We start from the raw sequence: 21,233 nt of genomic DNA on the forward strand, positions 1-21,233 counted from the left end.
CTCCTGTGTAAAATCAGAAACATGGCATTAACTACACAGTTCTAAAAGTATTTCAGTAAATAAGTAATTTGGGGGGGTGGGTGGGGGGAAGAGCATAAAAGCTGTATATAACTCTGAGTGTGTTAACTACAGACCCAATTCAAGTGTTACTGGGACGTTAACTTCATTCACTCACAAAATCCTCTAGTTTTGTGGAGTGGTGCTTTTCACTTGAGTCAGCTGATCCTTCGGGAGCCTGTTTTGAAGAACAAGTGCTACTGATGTTTAAATTGGTAATGCAATAGAGAAGTGGCAAGAGACTTCAAACTTGAGTTAACACAGTGCATCAGCTGCAAATCCAGTCATGCTGTGCCACTAATCAAATCATCCTGGTAGTCCAAGCGCTGTTTTTCAGTGTATTCACTGTCACACAAGTAAGAACTAGGTTGAAGCCCTTGCCAGAACCGCATTTTAGCAGAATGTACCCAAACCAGCTTCTGGCTGGCTAGTCTGGGTCCCAGGCACTGTCTGGATGTGTCAGTACAAGAGATAAGCTTCTAAGGCAGATATACCAGTCCCTTGCGAACACCATGATGCTGCTAATACTACCTGTGCTCATTAGTTTGAAGCTCACTTAGCTGGCTGAAAACTCATTAAGGTTGGCAGGAGAGTGATTACCTAGGTCTGGGTTAGTAATGTAATGCTTAATGTTGCAGAGGTGTCAAACCTAAAGTTTAAGCTGTCTGTTGTTGCTTTTACAGAGAGACAGATGCTACTGTTGCCAGCCCAGAATTCCTAAAAGAAATTGCTAATTTGAACTATTTATTCCATTAAATTCCCACTGAATTAGCATTAATAATGAGACTAATTTTATTGTTATCACTGTAGTATCTGAGGAAGCCTGTTGGCCAGAATGTCATATGAACAGGAATGTCTGTTGGGATATTTAATTTCATCTCCCTTGACAATGTGTGATTGTTCTCTTTTGTACATTTTCTGTTAACTGTTAGTGGTCTGGATAACTTTGTGGAATAGGTAGAAATCAATCCAAGCCAGCACAAAGCACACAGAAGTGCCTATCTGAAGAATGCCAACATGCAGGGGGAATTTAGAGAGCTAGAGCTAGCATTTCACTCCAGTGAACCAAGATGTTCACATTCTTCTTCCCAGCATTTCCCACCAGGCCCCGCTTATTTGTACTGACCAATACACTTCCATATCTCTGTAATTAAGAGTAAACCTTAGGATTGCTACTTACGCTACAAGGACCTGATCCTGCAAAGACATACCTCCTTTGAGCCATCTGTGTAGTCTTGTTTGAAGATTGTTTGCTTGGATGTACAGGATCTGCTCTCCCTTGGCAATTCGTCAGCCTTTCATCACTACCTCACATCAGATTTTAACTGATGCCTTGGTCTCAGTAGGTACAGCGCTCTTAGCATTTAAGACTGTATCCTTGCAATACTTGCATTGTTCGTTGTGTTATGCTTACTTTACTGGAATCCAATTAAGAGGCAGAGGTTTTGATCAGTTTGCCGTGGGGACACAGGTGGAAGTAACAGATGTAGGAGGTATCAGTAATAAAGCTTATAATAAGCAGTAAACGTGTACTTGGAGTTGTGGACCAGAAATACCGCTTCCATGCAAAATTCATTCTGTGTGCAGGGTTCTCCTTTCCTTTCGTTGGCTTCTTTTTGTGTTGTATTGATTTGTGTCTTTGGAGTTGTGGGGTGGATTTCTTTGTCTCAGGAACCTGCGGTACTTAAAATATAGGGGGACATTGCTTTATTAAAACAATTCTTTTAGTTGTCACGGCAACTGGTCTTACATAAATGATGAAGAGAAGCGGAATGTATATAAAGAGATACATTAGGTCATAATGGTAAATCCAGTACTTTTTAACCTAACAAGAAAGCACTCTGGGGTTTGTTGTTGCTCTAGCTCATTTTATTCCAGATGATTTTTACAACTTAAGTATTATTGAGGTTCACAATCCAAAACCACAGCACTTGCATGCTCACAGCTGTATCAATTTGACGCTCTCTTGTCTGTGTAACTATTCACTCCTCCATTAGGAAATAGGTTTGTAAAAACAGACACAGAACTATACGATAAAAAGCCAGATGTGATACTTTGTGATTCTCTGCAAAATATTTTCCTGCTTTTCTTTTCCAATACTTCACCCAGATAGACTGAAACTACAACATTAGGGAGAATGCTGCAGTGACCCTGAGGTGATCTGATTAACCATTTAATACAAATGGTTAATTTTCTTACAGCTTTACTGTGTTAAAGGATAATTTCCTGTGTTAAAGGAGACTTGGGGAGGGCACGGGTTATTATTCTAGGATCAGCATATGTAATTTCCAGCATTTACAAGTGGTTAAGGAATAGCTCACCAAAGACATGGAACCACAAAGAACAAAACTGTGCTTGCAAAATTTAAGATTTTTTTCCTCTTTCTCTAGTGATTTAACATTAGAATCAAAATTAAACAACAGTAATATTTTTTACTGCTCAGAAAGTTTACTTCACTTAAGAAAAAAGCACATCAAAGAAATGTGCCATAATTAACATGCTTAGTCTTTTTATCTGTTACCTGATTTCCAGTATGATTTCTAAACTAAATTTTTGTCAGTTGTTTTTTAATCATTACTCTTGTCTGTCATCATCTTGCTTTTCCTTTCCTATTTTATCTTTCTCTTTTTTCTGCTTGCAGTCCTTTACTCTTCTTTTGTTACCTGCATGCCTGCATTAATTTTTACTTTTTCCATTACAACTGTATGCGCTGCTAGATTCTGTTTTCAGTGCTATTAAGAAAAGCCCTTCCAATATATAAAATACTATGTATTCCCTACATGATACAATTATTCCTATTCTAACATACAGCAAACCAAAGCTGATCAGTTATATGCCTGTAGACCACTGCTGCCCATGCAAATGGTATTATTCCACATTGGTTTCCCTCTCTTGCTTACAAGCTGCTCTTTATTGTGACCAGAAGACTGAGGATGCTTAAAATATTCTGCATCAGCTAGCTAACAGACACCAAATAGCACAGGGATTCACACTGTTGTGAACTAATATAATACCCCTCAAGGAATTGAATCCAAGCCATTTGTTTCATCAGCCTTTAAAGCTTGCAGTTGCAGAGGAGATGACATGAAAAGTGCTATTTGAAGAAAAATACTGCTTCAAACCTTAAACCCATGTGGTTGTTTGGTCTTCTTAATTCCAGTTCTCCAAATTAAGGGCTAGAACCAACTTCTCTTTCATTCCCTCCTGATCATTGAAAGTAAGCCTTGGTATCTTTGGTGATTTTAGAAAAGGGGCTGTGATGCAGCCTGTGGGGATGGCACCATGTAACTGGTAGAAATCAGTGTGAGTAGTTGTAAGAACAGCAGTGGGCAGCCAGGTTAAGAGGGAATCTGCAGTCCACCCAGCAGTACCTCACTTAGGTAAGTCAAAAGTGTAATGCAACTGTGCCTCTACTGTACCTCCGTGGTGTTTTTATTGAAATTGAAGTTAACAGAGTGTGTAGACTTTTGCTTTTTCAAATGTCATCAGGTGAAACTCAGTATATTCCTCCCAGGAGCTCACACAGACATTTTTTTCTTAATCTTTGTTTTGCTATGTTTAAGTTTGCAGCTGCTGGATTCTGCTGTAAGTTTGAAGTTCAAAGACACCCAGTGACTCTTTGTGAAATATCACAGAAACCACCGAACTTCACCTGGCTTTGCAAGGAAATCTTGTCAAACCACCAGTTTTCCACACTTTCAGTGTGAAACCCTGTGTCAGCTCAGAGCTTTTTTCTCCCAGCTCAGATTGGAGTTAGCTTAACTCAAGGATCACAACCCTTAGGGAACCTCTTCATCAACTTTGGCCTCTCTTCATGTTTCTAACAAAAGTCAGAATTCTTTCCATGATTTGGGGGGTTTGTAACAAAAGCAAAGGGCAACTGTAATGAACGATGCTTTTAAATCAGTGGCTTTAGAGATGTGTTGTAACCTTTGAACATAGCATCTGTGTAGTAAGCTTGGCAGTCATCTGGATTTTGGCAGGTTTGTTCAAGTTTTGAAAGAGCTGCCCCACCTGTTGTCACAGCAGTGTGGCAGATTGCTAGCCCCACCGCAAAGATACGGGACGCTGCAAAATGTGTCTCGGAGAAATAACATCTCCCATAAAACACAAGGCTATATTGTATTGTAGGAGACAGCCTTCATGTGAGTGCTGGAGGGAGTTGGTTAGCAGCTGGACTCTTCAGACGTGGCTCTTTCAGGGCTTGCTGTAGTACAGTCTGGATTCGAACCTCCACCATATGTTAACAGCATTGCACATGTGCCTGCCCCGGGCAGCTCTGTCTCTGCTGAGGGTACAAGCTGTGGTAATAATTCTCCTCCTGTCCTTTTATATATACTACAGGTCTAGGTGGCCCAAACAAACCACCTTTCTTTTGCTTGCAGTCTCTCTTAGGGGCTTGTAAGGGAAGGGTCAGTGTGTAGCTTAGACATTTCTCACATGTAAAATCACAGAGAGATACAGTGTTACTGGCAAATGTGTCAGTTGTATATAAACAGCAGGGTAAATTCTTCCCTTTTCTGAGAACATTTTACCCTGCTCTCTTTGGGGCCTCCAAGTAGTTTTCTTTCAAGGCAGTCACGCACGCCAGCTTTCTTCCATTTACTACCAAGAGACAAAAGTTTCAAAATAAGCTTCTGCAAGCTGTTTTTGCGTGTAGCTGGTTCACTGTACCACCTGTACTCTGGGAAGAGTTACCTGACTTTGGCTGTTGGGGGCCAGCTATTTCTTCCCATTGAGTTGCCTTTTTCATGACATGGTTCATTGAATATCAAGTAGCAGCATCACAGAGTGCAAGCCTTCCTAAGAAAAGAGGGAAGAGAGATGCATTGCTTTAGTCTCTTCTAATGTCAGTGCAGTTGTAAAATACCTGTGTTTTCAGCATGCCTATGTAATATTCCTTACCTGTTTTGTTGGTTTAAGTTCTGTATTGCAAGTCCCTCAAAATGATAGCTGGGTTAAAATCAACAATGATTACTTTTTTCATTATAAAATTACAGGGTGGTTTTTTTCAAACCTATATCCCTCTCTTTTAAAATATAACATTAGCCTGTCTGCTTTGCTCATTTAGTATCATTTAAAAATGTAAGCAAAATCTGTTCAGCCATTTCTTATTTATAGGAGTGTGACAAAACCATAGGGTTTTTGTGTAAAAGTAATTGTAGGTTTTGTTTTGGTTTTGGGGTTTTTTTGTGGGGTTTTTGTTGTTTGTTTTGTTGTTGTTGTTTCCTCAGGGAACAGTATAAAAATGTCTGAATCTCCAAAACCTGAAATTTGGCAGGTATCTAAATCTTTAATGACCTGCATGTGTTTTGCAGTTTTTCCTAAAGATTTGCATATTTGCTTCTTAGGATATGTCAGTTGCTAATACTTCTACGAGCAGCCTGGGTGGGCACACAATTAGAAAAAAAGGAACATGCTTATTCATTCTTGGGGCTTTTTGCTTTTATCAGCTATGGTATTACTTTGTTCTGCTTTTGCTGTCCCTAGCTTATTACACATTAGAGAGTTAAATTTGAATGAAAAGTTATCTGCAGAGATGGATGTAGGCTCCATTCTTTAAATGTTCGTCTGGTGATTTTCTTGCAAGTGCTTTAAAAGCTGTGCTGAAGACTGTAAAGTTCCTGGAGCTGTAATAGAAAACATTAGTGTCTGGACTTTCAAGGGAAGAATGTGGTTAAGATTATAGTGACTGAGTCACTGTCAATGGGTGGTCTTGAGTCCATATGGCACACAGTAGACAGGGGCACAGAAGACTCTTTGCTCAGATAGGTGACGAGCTGTACTTGCTGAAGTGAAAGTCTTTGAAAAGGGCTGCCCTAGACTGTATTTTGCCTGCACAAGGTTAAAATACTGTCAGGTTGCTTCTCAGTGCGGCTTTGTTTTAACTTTGCTACAAAATAAGATAAAGCGTTTGCTTAAAAGCTTGGTCGTCGTAGTGCTACATGCTCCTTTTGGCTCCTCAGATTGCTTCTTTTCATTCAGTGCATTTTCATTGTTCTGTTAGGCTTTTAATGAGACAGTTACAAAATGTCTGCCTCGCTCTGACCGCCATTTTGTAGCCTGATTGTTGGATAATGAAGACTGTGAGAAATAGAAAATAAACAGCGTGGCATGGAGGAGATTTCAAAAGGAGTACAAAATCTGCATGTTTTATTTAGACGCTTAATTGTTGCCGACTGGCTGCATTTAAACAAGCGACTTTACAGTGTCTGGAAGAAAACCAGCTCCCGAATTTGAGGAGCTGACCTTGGGTAGATGCCATCAACTGTTCTTTTCTATTGGCACGAACGTGCTGCTGGCAGGGTCTCCCTGTAGCTGCAGTCACTCACCCAGCTCTGAATCAGAACCTGCTTATACTGTACTGGGCCACCAAATTACACCAGTTATTCCGAATATTATTTTGCAGCCCCTTTGATAAACCAAGATTTGATCTAGAATATATAGGATATTTAAAAAGAAGAACCTTCAAACTAGCAGTGATTAAGCTTCTCCCATAGAGCAGCACATTATGTTGTTCAGAAAAAAAAGAGGGGGAGGCTACAAGTTTGCTGAAAGCAAACTGAAAATGCACGACGGGAATTAAAAGGACACAATGGAGTTGTTACTGTAGTCCTATGGATAGAGTACTTACTGTGTGAGGAGTGAAGTTAGTGGCATTTACTTGGTTCCTGTACGAAAAACTGTTGTGTGTGTGTATTGTGGGCAAGGGGGGGATGGGGAAGGGCGCTTTACATTCACAGTAGGGTACAGCTTCAAAGCTGTTTAAAATTCTGCCATATCTTAATGATAATAGTTAATCCCAGTATCAGAACAGTATTTCTATTTTTAAAATGCAATCAATCAATCATTTTAATACATTGCACCCTTAGTGCCAAACACCTCAGAAAACGGTGTGTATGGCAGTAAAAATAAAGCATCTGAAACTCCTTCTGTAGAGTCATTCTTCCTTTCTTTCTCACCCATACACGTACAGTAAAATCTCAAAGCTGCAAGAAAAATGGGGAATCGCGTAACAGGGAGTAAATCCTCCAAACAAGACTGATTGACAGGTAGGGATTGCTGTCATGGACTGAGCAAGGAGGGACAGAGAAATTACCCCACCTGCCTACAGTTCTCACTAGAAATACAGCGTGTGCTTTTTTGTTCTTGGGTTTTGTTGGGGTTTGGGTTTGGCTTTTGAGGTGGGAATTGTATACAGATGCTAGACTTTCTTTTAAGAGGATTACACTGAAAATTGCTTCTTTCTGTGTTCTTCTCAGGACAGCTTCCTACATCCACCATGCTCTTTCAGGTAGTTGTTCATATAGGAGTAATAGAGGTTGTAGGTAATTCGAGTTCAGTTTCTGCCTGTGCCTCAGTGATTCATACAAAAGCACATAAGTGTCTTGTACGTGTGTTCTTCACCTACGAAAATAAGTGTTAATGCTTCCTTATTAGTGCTTATAAATTACTTTGAAGTTCATCCAATGTGCTGCAAATATACCTATCACTGTTTTTAGTGATAAAAATGACAACTATGTGACTAAGTCATGTTAACAGTATATTAACTGGGAGGGTTTGTCACACAGTGTGAATATAAAAGTATCAGCATCATATCCCAGTGAATAACCAACTGCAGTGAAAGCATACCTCTATAAGTATATTACCTGTATTTTCACTTCCACATGGATTTACTCATGAGTAAGCTTTTTCTTGAGTCACTCATTTTCTGAGACTGACCCTCAACCAGTATTGATCAAAGACTTTGCTTTTATTAAAGAATCAGCAAGAAAGAGTGATGTTTCAGTTGTCAAACTGGCAGGACCATTACATTAGACTAAAAATGTCCAAAGTCATCTCATGTGAATTATGAATTAATTTCACACATTCTTGTTGGCCCATCAGTAAATAAAGGTGGAAGTTCTGAAAGAGATTTGCAATTTCAGTTGAACAGTAGTCTCCACAAATAGGTACTTAAGTAGCAAAAGATACTTGAACGCAAAGGAAGCTTAGCTGAGGTGAAACTGGAGACAAAGGCACAGGTGATCTGGACTCAGATCGTAGGTTACGAGATAAGACATTGAGATTTCCAGTCAATTCTCTAAAGGTGTAACTAGGAGTTAATAAGGTTTGCTTTCCTCTTATAGAAGAGCAGTTTTTACTCAGTGTCTGAAATCTAGGTTTCTTGGGGGATTAATAATTGTTTTTCCATTAATTCAAAATAACCACCTTGGAACTACCAAGCAGCTGATGATAGTACTTCCTAGCCTTATGCATTCATAACTGTAATAGCATATTTTTGTGATTTTTACCTAGAAATACATCCTTCCTAGGGACAGCTGCCTCAGCAAGCAGAATACAAACATATCCCAAGATTTCTTTAAAACGTTTACTGCTTTGATAAGCCGTACCTTAGGCAATACCTCAAAGATTTTTTTTTAAAGTAGCAATAACAAGGGCTTATGTTTTGTGTTTGACTGGTCCGCTAGGTCCCTTCCCATTACATGTTTCATTTTAATAGGCAGCAAGCATGTTCCGCTGCTTCCTTGAGATGTGTCTGCATTGCTGACATCTGGAAAGCAGCCACACAGTGTTCCACACATAGTTTTTGGAAACACCATTTGCTGGTGGAACGATCCAGAGCAGACACCTCTTTTGGCAGAACTTTATTGCCATCTATTTTTACTTGAACTCTTGTACATGGGATTACTGTGTGTGAGCCACAAGATTGTGGCTTGTAGACAGATGCTCCAAGAGGAAAGGAAGACTTCCCTGTGTGGTAGTGAAAGTGCTTGGTGGTGAGTTACCTGCACCTACCTTCTGTAATCTGCCTCTGTCCTATTAGTGTAATGTCACAAACTGTATTCAGAGCTGACAAATTGAAAGTGGGACTTGCACTGTCCTTTCTTTTATCCTCAGAGCACATGGGAGCATATAATGAACTTTACAGGACAATGCTGGCCAAAATACTCCTGTTCTAAAATAGCAGACATGAAGTACTCCACCAGCAGAGCACACGTATTGATAATGCATCCTACAACTGAATAGATTAAAAGCTCTCTTCTGGGATCCCTCAGCTGAGGTCTTCAACTTTCCAGTAACTGTAAAAAGGGCTGTTGACTGTTCTGCTCAAAGATGGGGTAAGGCCTAGCCCAGGGGTCCTCAAACTTTTTAACCAGGGGGCCGGCGCGCGGATGAAGTGGCAGGCAGTCATCTGCGGCTGCTGGGTTTCCCCCCCAACCCCCGGCGGGGGGTGGGGGGTGGGGGTGGGTTCTGTAAATACCGGGGGCTGGACTGAGGACCCTGGGGGCTCGTATCCAGCCTGCGGGCTGTAGTATGAGGACCCCTGGCCTAGAGTTTCCCTAAATGCTAGGGCAGTAGAGAGGATAAAAAACTAGATTCCCTGCAAAATTCTGCAGTCTGTTTCTGTATGAAATGGCCTTTCTCTGTGGTTTGCAGAAGCAGCTTGCTTTTTAGTGATGTTGATACTCATACTTTTGTTACTTCTTGCACATGTATGCGTCAGATAAATTTATAAGTACATATGTTTTTAGTTCATCATACTTAAATGCCTATGGCGTAAATGACTTAATAGGCTTCTTCATAGGGTATGTTGATAGTGTATATTTTGGAATTCACCCTACAGTTGCATGCGTTGCTTGTTTGAATCCAGAGGACGGACTATAATGGTGGAGTGTATCAGGCGTCTGATTCCTGAGTCTTTTCTGAAAAGGAAATGTTGGCTATAGGAAGGATATGACACTCAAAAACTGAGGTTGCCTTTGAATATTTGTGGTGCAAAATATATCATGTATTTACCACACAATTGGTTTAAGCTCCAAAACACATCTCCATAAAAAAAATCTCATTTTCTTTCATGAAGATATTAAGGCTTATTTTAAAACTATTCTTTTCTTTTTTAAATAAGACCTTTCTCCTCTGAATGTAGACTCCCAAGTTTTTGCAAGCAAGTAAGTTTGCACAGTGCTTGGACACTCAAAAGGACTTCACAGATCAGCAGTGGCTGGGAATGTAAGCTAGTGCCAGGTGAATGGCCAGCTTTCATTCCTCTCCCATAGTTAGTGTCAAAGGGTCAAAAATGATCAGATCAGGTTTTTGCACAAAAATGTGAAAATTGCAGTGGCCATGTTTCTAGAAGCAAAAAGGCTTGCTAACATTCAGTATCAGCTGTGTTAGGCTTCTTGCGGTGATGACTTTTTACTTGGCTATTTTTTGTCTGATTATTGCTTCTTGACCTTACTTTACTGAAGTCATTCATTTAAAAGATCTCAGGGAGAAGACTTCAAACAAATGCCAGTATTTAAAGGTCATTAACATTGTTTCCCTTTGATATTACACACCTGTTTTCATGTAGCAAGAAGCTTTTTTTGCTTCTACTATATCAGGCCCCAGTATGATAACATGTAGCTTGAGTAGATACACTTAAGGTCTAGTCTGGTATCTAGTCTTCCTATCTATATTGATTATTTTTGGATAACAGACCATTCTGAGCACTTGTGTTGTTAGAGAAGATACAAATTAATTACTTGTGTATTCTCATATGCCTTATTAAAAAAATCCCATGTATTATATTCCCATCTTATTCTAGATACTGCAAAATAATTTACTTAATTTATCATTTATCATGCAGTGTGGATAGTTGAAGTCATGACAGCCTTATTCATCCTTTCTACTTTAACACTTCATAATAGGTTATGTGTATATTAGAAAGATCATAGTTTTTCTTATATGAATTACCAAGTAGGTGAGTTTTATAATTGTTATTTAGAGCTTAGATGATTCATTATTGATAGAAAGTTGCGTTCCTTTCTTAAATGAATGGGCTGTTTATTTGGAACGTTCAGTGATACAGTTGTCTTTCCGATGACTATGATTTGGCCTCTTTTTTTAGCAGCTAAGGATCATTCTAGCAAACAATTGGTAATCCATCACCAAACTCTGCAGATTCCTGATTTTCTACCAGCCCAACCTTTTGTATCAACAGTACCAGCTGTCTTTGGATAAGGCAGATTAGCATGCTGCAAAAGACTGAAGACCTAAATGTCATTAAGAATTCAGCAAGTCTGAGAGACTTTTGTGGTGAATCTTCGCATTTCTCAGTTCTCATTCACGTGAAAATTTTCTGTGAAAGTTTGTTTACAGTTGTAATTAAAGTATTATACATTCAAAATGTCTCTTAGTGGACAGGCTCAGTCTGCCTTCACTGAAATATGAAAAGCCATATAGTCCAACTGACAACAGTGCACTTTCACTATACAGGATCTAGATTAGAGTACATTGATGCTCATGTTCTTAGAGGAAAAATTACTCCACTGTAGACTGGTTATGTCTCAGTTTATCATCTGCATTTTATTTAAGAGTGTGTGGCTTTTTTGTTTGATTTTGTAAATGTGCTTTCTATGCACTCTTGATACAGTAAGACATGGAAATTAGGAAACCTGTATATTAACATTTCCACAGCATCGTAAAAGATTGCGAAAAATGTGTGTTTGCCAACATAACTAGTATCCAAAAGATGAGGCAGGTACAATATCTAGGCAAGGAAATATTTAAATGTTAGTGGGGAAAGTTAAGCTTTTAGATTTCTTAGGTGTTGTGTGTTTAAATATTTGACTTTGATGTTATATAAATTCTGGAAATTTTTTTTGTTTGTTTTTTTCTCCTTGGTTGCTTATGTATTTTACAGGCTCTGATCTTCTGGCCACAATAGAGCAGACAGAATTACTTGATGTTGAGAACCTTGTTAATTTTATGGTCCATTTTCACATGCAGAACAGCTTTTATTTCCCTTCTCACTCTTTATTCTTGATTCAATTGTTAGTAAAGTTTACTGAGTAAAAACACTGGATGTATTATGGGAAGAAATCTAATCAATGCAGCACCAAGGGACAGTCCTTCAGAGTCCTCTCTAGTGGCTGTGAGCCAGACTAGAGGTTACTACGAGGTTACTCTGTCTGACTTTAACCAAAATACCCATCTACTTCTGAAAAGGCTACCGGCAGCCTTGTACGTGTGTAACAGAAGCCTCATTAATATAAGCTCCCAATATATATACACCTGTTATACTAGCCCCCAGCACAGAGCCTGTGTTTCCTATTTTAAACACTTTGCATGTCTGTCTACATTCCCTTCTGTCTGCAGTTGCTATAGTGTGGTACTGCAGAACAACTCATATGCAGTACCTCCAGGGAATGTAGAAGGCTAAATAAAGTTGTGGCAGATGTCAGCGGACTTTGCCAAACGCTATTTTTCAAATTAGATAGTTTGTAAGATTCACTGGCTAATCCAGACTTTGTGATACAGAAGTAACCTCATTAGCAAAGTCATTAAGTATACATTTCTTTAATGCTGGCTCCTTTTTCAGGTATTGATGCAGAGAACTGCATTGACATATGTATGGGAAATCTTTATTTGACTGGAAATCTTCATTTATACTTTTTTATAAAACTCTGCTCCTCACCTTCCTCCCAAACACCAGCTCTACTGTTTGTATATAGAGTTTAAGTCCTCTTAGAATTGAATAATTCAAAAGATACAGCACTTCCTTAGGGCTTTTACCTGTTTTGGCTCTGAGTTCTAATAAATCATTTGACAGCAGAATTACTTGAAGATAAACTTTTCCCCTTTTGTGAAATATTTGTTCAGCACATTCCAGAATATGGGTTTACCTCAAAAGTTACATATCTTGTTCATTAAAGATATAAAAAGGATCAAAAGCAGTATCAGGTGCAACTGCTGATTCAGCACAGGAGCAAAAGTGCACTTTCAGGCTACCTACCTTGGTTTGCCTGACCAATTCATTGGGAATCCTCCGTGTCAGTACTTCTTCTAGGTCCTTGCCATATTTTGCTTAAAATAGCAGTACGTTTGTTTCACATAGCTCACAAGGAAAGTATATTGTTCCCCCAGGCAGGTCCAAAGATGCTGTAAAGCGGTGATGTTCTGAGGTTCTCACCCAGAAGCCCGCAACACACTCTTAGCTGCACACAGTTCGGTCCCAGGGGACACAACCTTCTGGTAGTTGTGTGGCTCCTGTTATATCATGAGTGGAGTGAAATTTCTGTGAGGAGGCACATCTGCTATTGCATTCACAGTTTTCGTAATTGTTTTCACAATGCACAGTTGATAATGTCTGTGGGGTTTTTTTGTTTCCAAAGCTTTTTCCATGGGAATTGTCAGTAAAGTATGAAGCACTAGATATTGATGGCTAACAGTAGCCAGAAGTTCTACTGTGAAATGTGCTGCAGTGAATCAGAGAAATGCTGGGGAACTAAAAATTAGATATACTTCAGTTTCAGCACTTCTCCATCTGCAGTGATGTTCTTCCTGCTCGTACTGTGGCACAGCATTTACTGATTGTGAATTACAGCCTGAGAAGTATGTGGCAATATCAATATGCACGTGTATGAAACAAAACCTTGAGAAACACAGTCCCCTCAGTTAAAAATCATAAGAACTTATAGAATTAACATTCTGGACCAGGCCAGGGGTCTGTCCCACCTACTGTCTTATTTCCAGCAGTGATTAGTAGACTGTAGTTATGAAAAAAAGTACAAGTGGTACATATACGGAATAAATAGGCAGAAGTGCTGTGGGTGTTCATGTTAGTCACACTGTGTGGAAAATCACCCTGGGCTATAGTTGCCATAGGCCAGAGCATTCTTATGCTAAACCCTGCAATTTGTATGATTGGATTCACAGTAACATATTTTAGCATACAGGCCTGCACAGTGCATCTTGTCAAACACCAGGTAAGACAGGGGTTAAGTCCACACATTCCAGCCGTTTGCAAATGAGCTAATTGTATGAGCATTCATCTGCAATGACAGTGAATACAAGATTGTTCAAATACAATCAGTAACTAGCTTGCTCTTAATAATTTTTAGTAACCTGCTTCTTTACATAATGGCTTTGATTTGCCTTGATTGTTTCCATATTGCTTCAGCATAAACCCCATTCTTTTAGTCTTTGCAGGTGTTTTGAGGACTCTGAGAAGCAATTTTCTGTTGTTGGTTGAAGTGGCATCACGTCACAAAAATTTGCATTTTGTATAGAAGTGTTTTAGTGAAGTTGCACAGTCAGGCTGTGGAGCTTATGAGCATAGGAAATAGCTGTGGTTATCACACCTAGGATGTCTTTTGGCAAATACAAAATAATTTAAAAAAATAGTCATAAGCAACACTTTCCTAAAATGGGATTAGTGGTGCCACTTCATGGAGCTCCTACTTAAGCCTTATCCATTGAGTTTTAGTAGGGTTTACCTCTGAAATGTCAGTCATGTATCTGCATTTGAACACAAATGCTATTTTATGCTTCTCATATGTTCTTTTACTTCCACCAAGATTATCTTGGAAGAGATTAAGCAGAAATGAGTTACAGTTTTCCAAGATTTATTTAGGAGATACTTCTTTTCTTGAAAGTTCAATAAAGTTCCATAAAGTAAAAAGCAGTATCAGGCCCAGCAAGCTAACACTGAGGCACTGGATTGTTCCAGGACCATTTAGAATTCAAACCAGTTTTTATTAAATTGGATTCCTATTTCAAGATAGCAAGTATTAATTAACCATTTTAAAGGAATAACTCTAGCCTGGTCATGATGGTAGAGGTGATATCTCCGTGATGGCCAGCATAGACCTGTACTTCAGTTGTGGTTAGGTTGCTTTTTAACAGTATGTTTCAGTGAACAAATGCTTTGGTCCATGTGAAACAGAAATGAGCATTTGATTCTTCTACATGAGTGTTATTAGTTGGGCAAGTTAAGGAATTTTTTTTAGTATTCTTAATAGCAGTTAGCTGGAGCAAGACTTTCTGTGGGAAGACAGTCAGCAAGGAAGTGACTCTGAAAGTTTTGTATGATATATTAGATTATTGAAATTTAATTTCTATGAGCTATGTTAGTATTGTATGTTTCTGAAAGGAAACATTTCCCTAAAGAGATCCACTCAGAGCAGGTGCTTTTAATTCTTTGTAGGAATTTGGCTGCTAGTTTCAGATCTCAGATTTTCCAATTAATAAAAGCAAATACTTTCAGCCCATGAAGCAGGTGGCATACACCTGGGATCTTTGAATATCAGAGGAAAAAAATGTTAAAACCCTGAAGAAAGATTAGTCAGCAGTCTGAACAGTACAGGGAGGAGGAGGAGGGGAAGAGAACCTGTAAAAATTGTGAAAATTGGAAAAATAGTCTAGTTAAGGCCCACTGTAAATTACAGCTCACTAATCTTTCACTGCATGGAGGAAGTAACTCATGTAGAAGTGGGGCAATGGAGTTCCACTTTCTGAAAGTCAGCTAAGAGGTAATGTAGATTCAAACCTACTGCTCTTGGTGGTGAGTCTTCAAAACAGAACACTTGCATGATATTGTCAAGTGGTCAAAAAAAACCCCAATAATGGAGTTCCAGTCAGTCAAGTTTTGGGTTTTTTTAATCAATTAGAAGAATAATTTGTCCTTTCTTTCCATAAAGTAAGCAACTTGCATTGCTATGCAGTGAACTGTGGTGTTTCCATTTTAGTGGATATTACGTGTCAGTTATACAATGTTTGGTATTTTGCACTGCACTACTGTCATTATGTGTAAGAATTACATTTAAAAATCAAGAGTTCAAATAACAATCCTGTTGTATTAAAACCTGCCATGGTAAAAGAGTAGCTTATCCCATTGGCCTTCAAAAATACATATTCAGGTTAAGCTAAAACAGGTACATTGATGTCCACGGTCAGCCATTAATCCTTGAGGTTATCTTTTAGCACCCTTTTTTGGTGCTAAACACTTAAACACATCTTTAATTTGAATTCCATATTTAAGTCCTTGAAGCCCTTGAAGCATAGGCATAGTTCATTTCAGAAAACACAAGTTTAATATGGTGTTTCTTCTTGTACATTCTCATGTTTCAACACAAATCTATATGGCAACTGCTGCTCTTCTGTGATAAATCCAGGAGTGAGGGTTTTCTTATTAACTCACTGGAGAAGGAATTTAAGACCCAGTCATGAAACACTGACATGACTGAGTAAATTTCTTAATGTCTAAACATCTGCAGGATTGTAGCCTACTGTAATAATGGAATAGTCTGAAAACCATGTCTATAAAATCTCAATATGGCACTGTATCAACACATACTCTTTATACAGTTTTAAGGCGGTCAAGTCTGAAGAGTTTCTTTATCTGTAGCATTTCTATCCCATCTTGTGTCTGGACTTTTTTCTGCCTGTGGGTTCCCATTGGCCCCATGTCTGACTGAGGCTAAAGATTATTTTCCCGTACATTTTTGTACAGTACCTATATTCTGTTTTAAAGGAAAATATACACACGCATTTTTCTTCTTTATTAATAAACTGAGTGACAATTTAAAATAAATTCTTTCAGCTGTTCAGAATGGTACACAGATGTACTGGCACATTTCAGAGCAAGTTAAATAGAGAGCAAAGTATTATGTCACTAAAGGAGCAGAAGAAGAGGAGCTGGTCTCTGACACTAAAGCAAAATAAAGCAGTGCTAAGAAGGTGGCTTTGAGAAAAATAAGCCAGACTATTATAGTACTTAGGTGAACTATGGAAACAGGAACATAAGAGAAAAATCTTGCTGAAGGAAAAATGATAGAAAAGTATAAAGATATACTGTGGGGTAAAAGAGCAATACTGAAACACGTGGCGGGGAGGGGAAAGAAAAACAGTTTGGTTCCTAAAGCAAAAAAGGGGAAGGAAAAAAACAAAGCTTATAAAACCATAATATTAACATGATTGCTATCTTCACAGAAAGAGAAGATTGGAATGAGTAGTGAATAGGCATTGGTATGAAGACCTGTCTGATATCCAAGCATGGGAATACCAATCTGAAGTCTTGCTCTTCTTGTAGATTGTGTGGGGAACTCTGGTGCCTAACTGTATTTCACTCTCACAGTGGGTAACCCAAACCTCATCTTTAGGATGCTTAAATCTTTACAAGACTTTGCTCTTAGACTTGGCAGTGAAGAGAATATTCACTTGCATGTAGATGTTAATTTAAGTGCATGTGTAGGTGATTGTTATTCCTAAGCTGCTGCTATGCAGAGGGAAGAAGGGAGAGGCTCCTAAGGGGTTGGTTCAGTGTACCTGTGTTAGATATGTCCCACAGGTTTGTCTCTGAAGGACCCTGTATCTGCTGACACTATATATAATTCTGTCATCTTAACTTAGACAGTTAAAGTGAGCTGTGTCCTCTCTCTGTCTCTTTATCTTCCTGTTCTGTTAATGAAGGCAATAATTTTTCTACTGCGAGGTTGTGAGAAAGTATTCAAAGTCTTGAAGCAGTTGCTTATTATGGTGGTCACAGATGGAGAAATGCCAAAATGGGAGACGTCTTTCATTGGAGAAAGACAACATTTCAAGGAGATTTGACGGGCTGTTGCCTATATACAAATTTTAAGGATCTTGTGGAGAAGAGTAACCTCTCTTCAAAAAACAGCAGCAGCATTAGCTGAAGAAAACTAGAAACGTTAAGAAGTGAATAGATTTAGCATGTGGTCTGATGAATAGGCAGAGAACAGTCATAGGATCACTTCTTTGGGATGACCCAGAATAATATATCTAGAGTGTTGTTTCATGTTCCCCATAGTTCTATCACTATCACAATATAAGAAAACAAAAAATGTTATTTCACCATAATGGATATATTTTTATATGTAATCAGTGGTTTCTGTATTTCACTGTGATTACAAAGCATATGCAAAGGTATTACCGACACAAATGCATTATCAAAACATGTTAGTATCACTGGCTACTGAGACTAAACTGCTGAAAGCTGTATTTTAATAATAATGTATACTTGATGTATTGATGTCCATGCTTGATTGATTAGTCTGAGCACAGTTAAACTTTCTGCTACCAATTGCTATAGTAATTTTAAAGGACTGAAAACAAAATTGATATTCAGGAGTAAAGGCTGAAATACTTGTATCTGGTAACTTTTCTTAAAAATTTCCTGGTTGTGGAAGTAGAGGAGACTTTTTTACTTGAAGCGTTCAAGGTTTATGGCAGCTAAATTGAGTAGTCTCAGAAACCTTGTCATAGTGCTTCCCTGAGGGTAAAGTCATCCCTCTAAAAGTTCCATTCATGCCCCACTTACCCTGAATTAAGGCTTTCAAAGTAAGTTTGAAGTGGGACACTGGTCTTCTACAGAAGCACATTCCGCACCTGCAGAAAAGACTTTGGAAGGCCTACCTTTATTGTCTGTGTGTCTGTCACTTTTTTTCCCCTCATAATGATAACATACATTTTACTCTTTTTTCCTTTTTCTTCTTTTCTGAAACAGAAAGAATGATTTACTGGGGAACCAAGTTAGAAGATGACAGAAGTGAAGATTGGTCATCTATGAGGAGAAATGACAAGGTATGCATAGCAATCACACTGGAGATACATTTCTTGCTGTTGCTTAGGTCTTTGTGGTAGATTACTTCTGGCAATGAAGTTTAAAAATAGTCCTGAGAAACCTTGAAAAAGATGTTTTGAAAAGGACTTTTTTCTTTTGTTTGATTGCCAGAGTAAGCAAAGTAAGTACTTATTTCTTTATAAATATCTTTAAGATACATCTTTAAACTCATTACTCTGCTGAATTGTAGCTGTATTTCTACAGGTAAATGGCAGTCACATTGACAAATTAGTTTTTTTGCAGAGGCCAGTAAAAACAACCCTTCTCCCCACACCAAACCAAAATCCCTCCAGATACTATCTGGAGGTTATTCTTAAGAGGAATGGTCATTCTTAAGACTTAAAAATAATCATTTCAGGGATTCATTTAAATCACTGTACGCTCAATGGAGGGGTTGTACCATTTTCCCTTTTCTTTGTCATTTATAACCATTACAAGGAGATGTGCTAGTACCTGTTCTGCACTATGTTTAAAGAACATGTTCTTACACATTTGTCATCCTGTAGATTTCTAATTTGAGGAATGTGAAATCAGCACTACTAACAAATCATGTCTCTCAAATACGTTCAGCAATGTCAATTTATAATATTTATACAGTGACTGCTAAGAGACTGGCACAGGGCTATATGCCACTTAGGTTCTGAGGTTAAATGTTACTTCAGTGATGCATAAAATTTGTATTGACCATCTGCCCAGCACTGAATTGAACCCATTAATGAATAAGCTGACAGTATCACTGTGAGATAGGGCATTATGATCTCCATTTAACAAGTGATAAAACTGAGCCCCAAAGGGCTCGTATAATCATTTCAAGTCATACAGGAAGTACATAATAGAGCCAGCAATGAAAGCCAGCTCCCCTGACCGGCCATTCTTCCTATTTGGACATCCCTGTGTTTGGTATCCTTTTCACTGTGTTCTGTCATGTGTGGAATGTGTACATCAACAGCTACACATTCTTTATGCATAAAGTTACTCTTGCAAAGTAACTTAAAACACAGTTAATGTGAACTGCGAATCATGCTCATCCATGAAGAACAACAGGAGACACAATGCAAAAAGGCCAGCATAAACAGCACCAGATGGCCTTTGTAAATCGAGCAAGTTAGCACAAAATGCCAAAAGGGAGATCTGTTATTGTGACCTCTCTTTCTTTTTTTGCATCATGTTGAGAGGAAGACTATGCAGATGCCTCTGGAGTGCAGAGAGGAACTGCTGATATAGGACCATTAATGATTTTCCTTTTGTAATCTTGCTGTGAAATCTCTTTGATTTCCTTTCATAAATCTCAGGTCACTTGCATTTGGCTGCTTGCATTCTAAAACTGAAGTATAAATCATCTTCTCAAATGACAGAAACTGTCATTTTTTCCTTGCAAAATATTTTTCTAACTGTATCTTATGTAACTGTTACAGTTGTTGACATTTTCCTTAAAAGCCCTGTTCATTTGACACTCAAGATTTAGTATAAAGCTGTAGACTGGAATAGAGAATTCTTCTGCCTTTGCTCGTATCTGCTTCCTTTACCATGAGTTGAAGAAAGGAGTATTACGCATTTCTGAGTCATGCTGTAGAAAGGTATTTTATTTTTAGTATCATTAGAATTTTAAAAGAGGAAGGATAAACCTTACCATGGGTGAAACCAAGAGTTAATACGCTTCAATTATAGAAAGTGGCTATTAAATTTTGATGGGATGCTATCACTGATACTTCAAATAAAATGTTGATGTGGTAATGTAGGGAGTGCGGATAATGACTTGAATGCTAGAGAAAGGCTGTTGATTTTTATGGAAAATGTATATAAAAAATACGTGATCCTCAACCAAAGACATTCCTGTGGATATATCCACAGGAAAAAATCAGAGTATAAACTTCTTATGTCTGTCTTGGGTTTTGTCTACAAGAGTGCAGCCCTATAATAGCTGTGTCTTGGCTATATATATATATATAACTAAAGACTATATATATATATATAAATATTATATATAACTAAAGACTATATGTACTTGCCCATACGTTATGTTTTATTGTGCCTGATTCCTGCCCAGCTTAAGAGTGATACTCTAGTGTTAATAATGTGCTTTCCCTCTACTCTTAATGCCTGCAGAAAACTATTAATATGTCTTCCTGATGGATCTTTCAAATCAAACTTACCAAATGTAACAATTTCTTAGAAAAAATGGCAGCAGAATGTGGAATCGGTTGGTGTGAAATTCTTGCTGGCAAGGCTTTTGATTTGCAGCTTCTGCTGGACCCAGCTGCAGGATGGAAGAGAGAACTTCTGCAGGTATTTCAGGTCTTTACCTGTGCTAGTCTCACCCTAATGAGTAGCAAATTAAAGTGCTTCGAAATTGTTCTGGAAAAATAAGTTCAAGAATCACTGTGTTACCTCTGAGGGGATGCTACAAGGGTGGTGTGGAATGCCAGGAATTTGGTTTGAGGTTGGGTCCATTAACCTGAATGCATCCAAGTCCAAAAGTTTTAGTTAAATTTTAAGCAAGCTAGAGACCTTTGTGGTAGATGCAGTGTATTTTAAGACACCTTTAGGAGTTTGAAGATACATTAAGATGTCTGTATTGACATAGTCTCTCAAACCCAGGATCTGAATTGTTTGGTTAAGTATCCTGTTGCTGTCAAAGAACATTGCTAAATTTAGGAAGGGAAGTCAGATCTTGATCTAAGTATCTCTCTACTATACTTACAGTATAATAGTAACCTGCACAGCAAACAGTTGAACTCAGTGCAGACACGTTAGAGGGGGCACTTGT

At 38.4% G+C, this 21,233-nt stretch overlaps 1 long non-coding RNA gene across 1 annotated transcript in view; it reads left to right on the top strand.

Moving 5' to 3' along the window:
* The window catches only part of LOC119149431, an 82,245-nt gene extending 63,817 nt beyond the window's left edge, over positions 1-18,428 (top strand). The window contains exon 6 of the long non-coding RNA XR_005104688.1: positions 18,350-18,428. This is a non-coding gene — a long non-coding RNA (uncharacterized LOC119149431). The remainder of the gene's footprint in view (positions 1-18,349) is intronic.
* The last annotated feature ends 2,805 nt before the right edge of the window (positions 18,429-21,233 follow it).

This window comes from Falco rusticolus, chromosome 5 (genome assembly GCF_015220075.1).
Source record: "Falco rusticolus isolate bFalRus1 chromosome 5, bFalRus1.pri, whole genome shotgun sequence".
NCBI classification, from domain to species: domain Eukaryota; kingdom Metazoa; phylum Chordata; class Aves; order Falconiformes; family Falconidae; genus Falco; species Falco rusticolus.